Source organism: Rhinolophus ferrumequinum, chromosome 19 (assembly GCF_004115265.2).
Source record: "Rhinolophus ferrumequinum isolate MPI-CBG mRhiFer1 chromosome 19, mRhiFer1_v1.p, whole genome shotgun sequence".
NCBI classification, from domain to species: domain Eukaryota; kingdom Metazoa; phylum Chordata; class Mammalia; order Chiroptera; family Rhinolophidae; genus Rhinolophus; species Rhinolophus ferrumequinum.
This window is the reverse complement of record NC_046302.1, coordinates 39,715,088-39,722,864: the sequence shown is the minus strand read 5'-3', so window position 1 is coordinate 39,722,864 and position 7,777 is coordinate 39,715,088. Positions and strand designations below refer to the sequence as shown.

Below are 7,777 nucleotides of genomic sequence, written 5' to 3'. Positions count from 1 at the left end.
TGCCGCCTCCGCGGGTCCGGGGCGCCCCCCGCAGCGCCGCCCACCGCCACAGTTTCTGTCAAAATAGAAATTAAGCCGAGCCGAGGAGGCGGTTGAGCCGCAGCAAGTGCATGTGTGGCAGGGCGGGGAGGAGGGCGCAGGGGCGGGGGCGGGCGCGAGGGAGAGGCGACCGCAGACATCCGGGCCCTTCAGCCCAGTGCGCCCCCTGAGCGGGTGGCGCGGGCAGAGCGGGCGCCGGGCGCGGGGCGCGGGGCTGACAGCCGCGGCGCGGGAGGCGGGGCGCCAGGAGGGCGGGGGCGCGGCGCGGGGTGGGAGGAGCTGCCCGCGCGCCCGCCGCCGCCGCTCTGTTCCACACCCGCGGGCGCAGCCCCGCCACGAGACTCTGACAGCGCGCGGCCCGCGCTGCTCCGGCACACCGGGACTGACTGACCGCGGCGGCCGAGGAGGACGCGAGGATCGCGGCCCGGCACCAAGTGCGGGAGGCGGGCTGGTCCGGCGGCGCCCGGCGGTGAGTAGCTTCGCGCGCCAGGCTCCAGCCCCAGCTGTGAGGGTCGCGGTCTCCCCGCACCTTGGCTGCTGCGGCGGGTCGGGGGGTCGCGGGGCTCCCGGAGGGTGGCTGTGCGTCGCCCACGCCGGAAAGCGGTATCCGGGGCTGTTGCCAGCAGGCCGGAGGTCCGCGCGCCCCGGGGCGCCGGCGTGGGCAGGGGCGCCCCCAGCGCGGCGGGCAGGAGGCGGGGGGTTGCGGTGGCTATTCAGGGGCTCCGTGCGGCAGCCATGCAACGGGAGGAGGCGGGAGGAGGGAAGGAGGAGGGGAGAGCCAGCGGAGAGCGAGCCAGCGAGCGGGCGCCGCGCCTCCTGGCTGGCACCGCGGCCCGGAGCGAAGTGGCGCGCGGGGCTGGAAGGGAACTTCTGCGGGCGCGTGCGGCCCGGGGCTCGGCGGCGCGTCCCGGCCCGGGGAGGGCGGGCCTGTCGGCAGCCACAGGTGGTTCCTGCCAAAAGTTTTACCGCGCTTCTGTCGGGAAGGCGCGGGAGAATTTTGGAGAGTGTCGGTTTCCTGAGACTCCGGCATCCGCATCTCACACTGTCTTATCTTGAACATTAGAAAAGAGGCTGGGGAGTCTGGGATCCCGCATCTCGCGTTGCGGCTCCAGGGTCTGGTGGCGGTCCCTCCCTGAGGTGGCGCCCTTGCGGGACCCTAATGCTACTGTCCAGTGGGGAAGTTGTGGGAAATGGGCGCAAGCATACGGTTCCTCGGTGCCTCGGGAAAGTTAAGCCGAGGCTAACGTGTCGTCCGCACGGGGCAGCGCAGGGTCTCTTTCCAAGGACCGCGCGCACTGCTTTGCTCCTGGTCTGCGCATCTCCCTCTCCTTTGAAAGCGAATTGTATCCGGCCGCTGCGCTGCTTTGTTATTCGGGCTGGTTGTTTGATTTCATTCGGAGGAGGGCCAGGAGGTACCAAAGAAAAGCGATGCGGCAGTAACTCTCATGTCCTTTGAAACCAGCCGCGGAGGCTGTTACCCAAGTCCAGGCGGCGAGGGTCGGGGGCGGAGGATGTGCTGTGGTCAGCTCTGCGAGAGAGGATCCGAGAAGTACAGTGGTTTGCCCCCCACCTTATCCCCCTTTTGTTGGCCAGGTTGACGAATCCAGGGCAGCGAGGTTAGAATCACCCCTGGAGGTCCGTTCTGGGCCGAAAGAAAGGAATCATTTTCTTGGTGTGGGTTTGATACCAGGCTGTTGCAAGTCGGCACAGAACTCCGTGAGGGCTGGAAACACTCAGTCGTTCATTCTGGCTGGGCCTGCTTCCGCTTCCCATTCCCCCACCCCACAAGAACCTGAGCAGAAAGCGTGTCCTTTGCTTTAAAGAAGGTCACAGAATTTTGGAGCTGAAAGAGACCCGAGGTATTAGGAGTGCTAATTTTACAGATGAGCAAACTCCAGGCCCAAGGGAGGAAAGTGACATGCCACAGTGGTTAGAGGCCTACGGAGACTAGAATTGACATCAGCCTCCCAGGCCAGGGTGGAGAGAGTTCTCTCAGCAAAACCTTGAATGGCCTGAGGTCAGAAATGCCATCCCCACACCCAAACCCATCAAGGGCTCATTATCTGGTACTTTCTATGTCCATCCTTGCCAATGAATGTGGTATACTTACAGTTCTCTGCGCTTGGTTTAAAAACATCAGGACGGTCACTGCAGAGTTCAGTCTGACACTGTCCCAACTTTCCTTGCTCCCTTCTCACCTCAAATTCCTCAGACGCCTTTTGTAACATAATGTGGCTTGATTAGCCAAGATGAGTTTGCAGCTTGTGTCACTTTCTGTAGAATGCCAGAACTCTGTTTTTCTGGTAATTAGGTTTTACAGATATTTTTGAAAGGGAGCCCAATTCTGGATCAATTAACTTGGACACAATTGCTGTGCTGTTGTGGATACCAAATGAGAAAGATGAGCAATTATCTGGGGGTGTTGGAATAAATGTTGTTATGAGTATTTGACACAGCTATTAGACATCAATGAGTGGGTTTTCAGTAAATGTTTTTTATGCTCTGTTTTATTGAGCAAACAAAGTGTCTTAATTAAAAAGACCGGGGAGTTGGCCACTTAGATTTTAGCCACTTGTTTCTTACCACTGTGTATGGGTGGGAAGGATTTGAATGGTAAACAGAATGATTGTTCAGAGAACTTTCTTCCCCCAAATCAAAACATTCTAGGGCAATGCTTATCATTCAGTGCATAATGTCATGCACGGTCCAAGCAGAATCATATTAAATCAAAATAGGTCTGGGTGCGGTAAGTGTCAATCTGTATTAGTCAGAAATGACTTGTAAGAGAGAAAGTTTTACTGCTTTCAAGGGCATCCAGTATCAAGAATTCAATGCTAATGCAATGTCACTGAGTATAATTCTTCCGCTCTTATGAACAGATAAGAATCAATGTCCCCATAGCTGTGCTTGGGTCTCCTGTAAAAGAAACCAAGATCTGGTATCATCATGATACACAATGTTACATTTTGACAGTGCCTTTTCATTGCATGCTAATCTCATCAGCATCCCTAAGTGGTACATAGTTCAGTGATTTGTCCATCTTACAGATGGGGAAACTGAGGCAGAGAGAGAGGAGAGTGTTATTTCTATAACTTCATTCAGTGTAGCTTGGGGTTTCTGGGCTGACCAGGGAGTAAGAAGCCTCCTAAAAATATTGCCTCTTGCTCCTCTCCAGAACCATACCTACAAAGGAGTATAGAGGCATGGTGGGGTTACAGTTACACGTCATGGGGGGCCAGTCAATCTGATGGGAGCCTGAAGGACTTTGTTGCCCACCCCTCTGCTGGGGGTGAGTCGTTTTTTCCCTCTTCTAGCAGGCTGTGGGAACTTGGGCGAAGAGGGACCAGCTGGCTGAGGCTGGGGTGGGGTGTGGGATCTGTGCCTGGGCAGGGCTCAAGGAGTCCAGGCTATTTATAATCCTTCCTCTCCTCCTGGGAAGAAGAGACTCAAGGGTCTGGAACCATCCCTGTTGCTGACTTCTCCCCCGGATGACTTCTCCCCCGGATGGCTGAGCCCCGCTGGAAAAAAACCTGCCGCCCAACTGCTTGGTGGGTTTTGGAGTGAGCCCTGACAGGTGTGGTGGGTCCTGCAGTGCTTCTGGGAAGTTCAGTTGCTCCAGCGGATTTAGGATACAAGGATTTCCTAGAGCCAGTGTGCACTTTTCCTCAGGCACTGACCCCCCCCCCCGCCCCCATTTGCACAAAACAAGGGATACCCCAGAAACCTCACAGGGCAGAACTTAAGAACCTGCTAAAGTGGGGCTAATTGGATTTTCTGAATATTGACAACACTGATTTTTATGCAGGAGGAGATTCTGAAAGTGATACATTTGCTGCAGTCCTTCTGATCGTGCACTGTGGCATTTCTGTGTGGTGCTGGTTGAGGAGGTTTGAGGCACGTGTCGAAAGCTCTTTCCCTCTCTCCCCACCCCTACCCCAGACCAGTCCCTGATGGATCCCCTTGCCTTCCCAACTCTGCAAAGCAACACCAAAGTCCTTCTTTGTCTTGGAATAAATAACATCTGCCACCCCACCGGGTGCACCTTCATTCTGAGGCCGAGCATAGTTGTTTCCTGGGTTGGAGGAAGGAGGAATGAGGGTGGGGGCAAGGAAGCAGGCAAGGCACTGAGCTTGTCTCTCTGTGTAGCCCCTTGGAGTGAATTAATACACCTACCCAAACCATTGCAGATGCTCACAGCAGGTTTCACCAGGGAGAGAAGGCTTAAGCGGTGGCCCTACATGGAGGGGTGGGCTCTGGGCAGCTCTTGCCCAAGGGTGGTGCCCGGTGAACCTGGCACAGGCTTTGCGTGCTGGAGCTTTTGAGGGCAAGGCTTATATGTGGCTCATTTTCACATCTTCAGCACCCAGCCCAAGGTCTGGGCACAGACAATTTGCTGAATGGATGGCAGTCAGTTTGGCTTCCGGATTGTCATCAGCGGTGCTCCTTGGCACTATGAAGGGGTATCCAGAGGGCAAGGACATGGAAGCAGAATGTGGATGAGAAGAGAAGGGTCCATAGGCATTTTGAGAGCCCTGGGACAAGCGGATTGGCCAGTCTACACCACCAGAGATGCTGGGAGGACCCAGTCACAGAGTCCACTGGCAGTGATAAAGTTCTTTTCCGTGGGCTATCACGGCACAATCCAGCCTCACAAAGCATGCAGAGTGAGTTTCCTTTAGTAAGGCAGGTATGCCACTCCTTTTCTTACCCTCCTGGGGGGCACTCCCAGGGCTGGCCCCTGCCTGCTTCTCTGACACCCCTCCGCTCCCTGTACTCGCCCCTCTCGGATCTTTTAGTTCCTTGAACACACCCAGCTCCTGTGTTTCTCCGTGGCTGTCTTCCTCGTCCAGAAAGCCCTTCTCTCAGCGTCTCCCAGCTGGGGTCCCCTCGTCATCTAGGTCTCAATTGAAACAGCACCCTGTAATATATTCTTCATAGCACCCAACTCCAGTGGGGATAAAATCTGGGTTTTCTTTTTATTTATTGCTTGTCTCTCCCACTAGAATGTAAGCTCCATGAGGGCAGGGACCTTGCCTGTTTTGCCCCCCCCCCACATACATTGTATCCTCAACACTAGAACAGTGCCTGGCATGCCAAAGTGCCCAAGGAAATAGTTGGTGAGTGGATATGCCAATGAGTGCTAGGGGGTGTATGAAGGCGAGTCAGCTGGGGGCACTGCCCTCAGGGTCCCTTCAGCCTAGAGGCAGGGATAGAGCTTGTTCATACAAACTGCTGATCTGTAGCAGGAAGGGAACGTGGTGTTCCAGAGGTACAGCCCGGGGGTCACAGGCAGTGTGAGCCCTGATTCCGCAATGCTGGTGGGCTTAGGCAGAGGGATCTGCTTTCCAGTGTGATATTAGGAGTGGGGGAGCTCTGGCAGCTGACCCCCATCCAGGACTGAAGTTCCTCTAGCATGCTTGGCTGCTCTCTCTCTCTCTCTCTCTCTCTTTCTCTCTCTCTCTCTCTCTCTCTCTGCATTTATTTACTTCTTTGGTGAGCGAGAGTTCCAAGCATAATGCCATCCTTGGAGAGTCAGGAATGTTGTGTTTTTCCACCAGCTCCATTCATTCGCAGCGTCCTCAGCACAGCTGTGGACAGCTGGCTGCCAGCGTGGATGCAGGGAGGGTTTCTCTCCAGGGCCAAGGGGTACACTCAGCCCTGCAGGAATGGGGAATTTCATTTGTTTCACACCCTGCTGATTTCCAAACCCCACTGAAATGGTGCCTGTAAAAACAGATTCATGAGGAAATTAAAAAACTATTAGCATCCCGTTTACTGCTTACTTTCTGATTGTAGAAGCAATCAGAGTCACAATAGAAAATTTGGAAAATATGGAAAGGTGTAAAATTAAAACAAAAAACTGCTACGACATCCTAATTTTGCTGTATTTCCTTTCAGCCTTTTTTCTGTACCCACTAACATGTACCCACGTGTGCACACACACGTATACACGTCGCACACATGTAAATATAATTAGGATTCAACATTTTCTAAAACTTTCAAAACCTGTGCCATCTTTCAATAAACCGAAAGTTTTTTTTTTTTTTCCCTCTGAGAGTCTGAGACATTCTTACTATGAATCACTGATATTTGGAAGAAAATGTGTTTTCCACTGTCTCCTCGCTGGCTGAGATTTCAGTGAGCTTTACCTTCTGTGGTTTGAATTAAGAAAACAGGCTCTCCGCCCCCGTCCCCCCGCCACACATCAGGATGTGCATAGAATCATACTCCTCACCTCTCTCCATCACTGGTGTGTGGTGTTGCAAGCTGTCCCCTCACTGAGCATTCGATCACATTTACCAGTGCCATCATGTTCTTTAGAATCATAGTTTAATGGATGTGTGGTGTTCCTTCAAGTAATGTATCATAGTTTATTTAACCATTACAGAAAAACCTCCAGGGTCCATTAACTAATTATTTCTTGACCTAAAAATAAGAACAGCAGGAGACTCTTCAGAAATATGGATTAGTGTTTAGGGCATCACCGTTTGGGGACAATCGTGGCTCCTTCAGGAGACCGGGGACTTTGTCGCTGTCACTTCAGTGCCCAGGGCTTAGAAGAATGCCCAGCATGCAGTAGTAGGGGCTTGGGAAATATTTTGCTAAATGAATGAAATACAGAATCCTTTTTGCGCGAGTGTGTGTGTGTGTGTGTGTGTGTGTGTGTGTGTGGTGGGGGAGGGGCATCGAGGCTCTGATTAAGCTCATTGACGTCAGGGTCTCTTTTGGGAGTACATTTGGCTGGGGAGGAGGCACAGGGCTCTGGAGGTGAAGGGGTGGGGACGATCATTCCGTCCCGCGCAGCAGAGCAGGAAAGGGCAGCATGGAAAAGCAGTTCTCTGACTTAATAGTTTCCTGGGGTGTCAGAGGAGGTGAGGTTTTGGTAGAGTCTTGACATGGGGACTAGAGGTGCTTGCCTCCCTGAGACAGGAACTAGAGAGCCCCCAGGCAGGGGGAGCGGGCTGTGGAGCCCCCGGGTCAAGAGAGCGAGGACCGGTTTGCCAGCCAGGACAAGGGATGCAGCCCAACCCAGGGATGGCAAGAGATAGAGACCCTTCACACTGGAGCTCCTCAGGATCCCAGAGCCTAGTCCCTGGGGAGGATGGGTCCTTGGAGACCATGGGCGCCACCTGTCTCCAGGCAGGCATCGTCCCCATGCTGCCGATGAGGAAACAGAGGCGTCGAGAAGATAAGGGATGAAGAGCACGTTTGATAGCTGGTCACACCTGAGTCCTACGATGTGGCTGCTTTTCTGTGGTCCCCTTGGGCGTATCACTCAACGTCTCTAAGCTTCAGTGTCCTCATCTAGAAAACGGTGAACACCAACCTCATAGGGTGGTTGGGAACATGAGATGAGGCACCACACAGCACCCAGCACAGCTCCTGACAAAGGAAGAAGAGTCCATGTATGAAGCCACTATCATTTATGTGTTTTGTGAATTTCTATTCCTATCCTGAAGAGAAAGGTGAGAGGACACCCAGGTTCGGTGCTGAAAGTCAACAGCTAAGATTTTGTTTTCTTCCTCCTCCTCCCCAAGCTACCACCATACTTCCTTCCAGTCTGCAGAGGGATGACTGAAGAGAAGCCACTGCTCGAGGGGTGGGGGTGCCGGAGTCCCTCTCTCCTTTGCTGCCTCCCATGGGAGGAGAGATACACCTTTTAAAATCATCCTGAGGCATCAGAGTCTCAATCTAGATGGCACTGGCAGGGGCACGCTATTTACTTCGCTCCTGCGCT

General features: G+C 53.7%; 1 protein-coding gene across 3 annotated transcripts in view; it reads left to right on the top strand.

Moving 5' to 3' along the window:
- Nucleotides 1-325: 325 nt before the first annotated feature.
- The window catches only part of ZBTB7C (zinc finger and BTB domain containing 7C), a 328,531-nt gene continuing 321,079 nt past the window's right edge, over nucleotides 326-7,777 (top strand). For all 3 annotated transcript variants that reach the window (XM_033087865.1, XM_033087863.1, XM_033087864.1), the window contains exon 1: nucleotides 326-508. The gene's annotated coding sequence lies outside the window, so the exon portion shown is untranslated. The remainder of the gene's footprint in view (nucleotides 509-7,777) is intronic.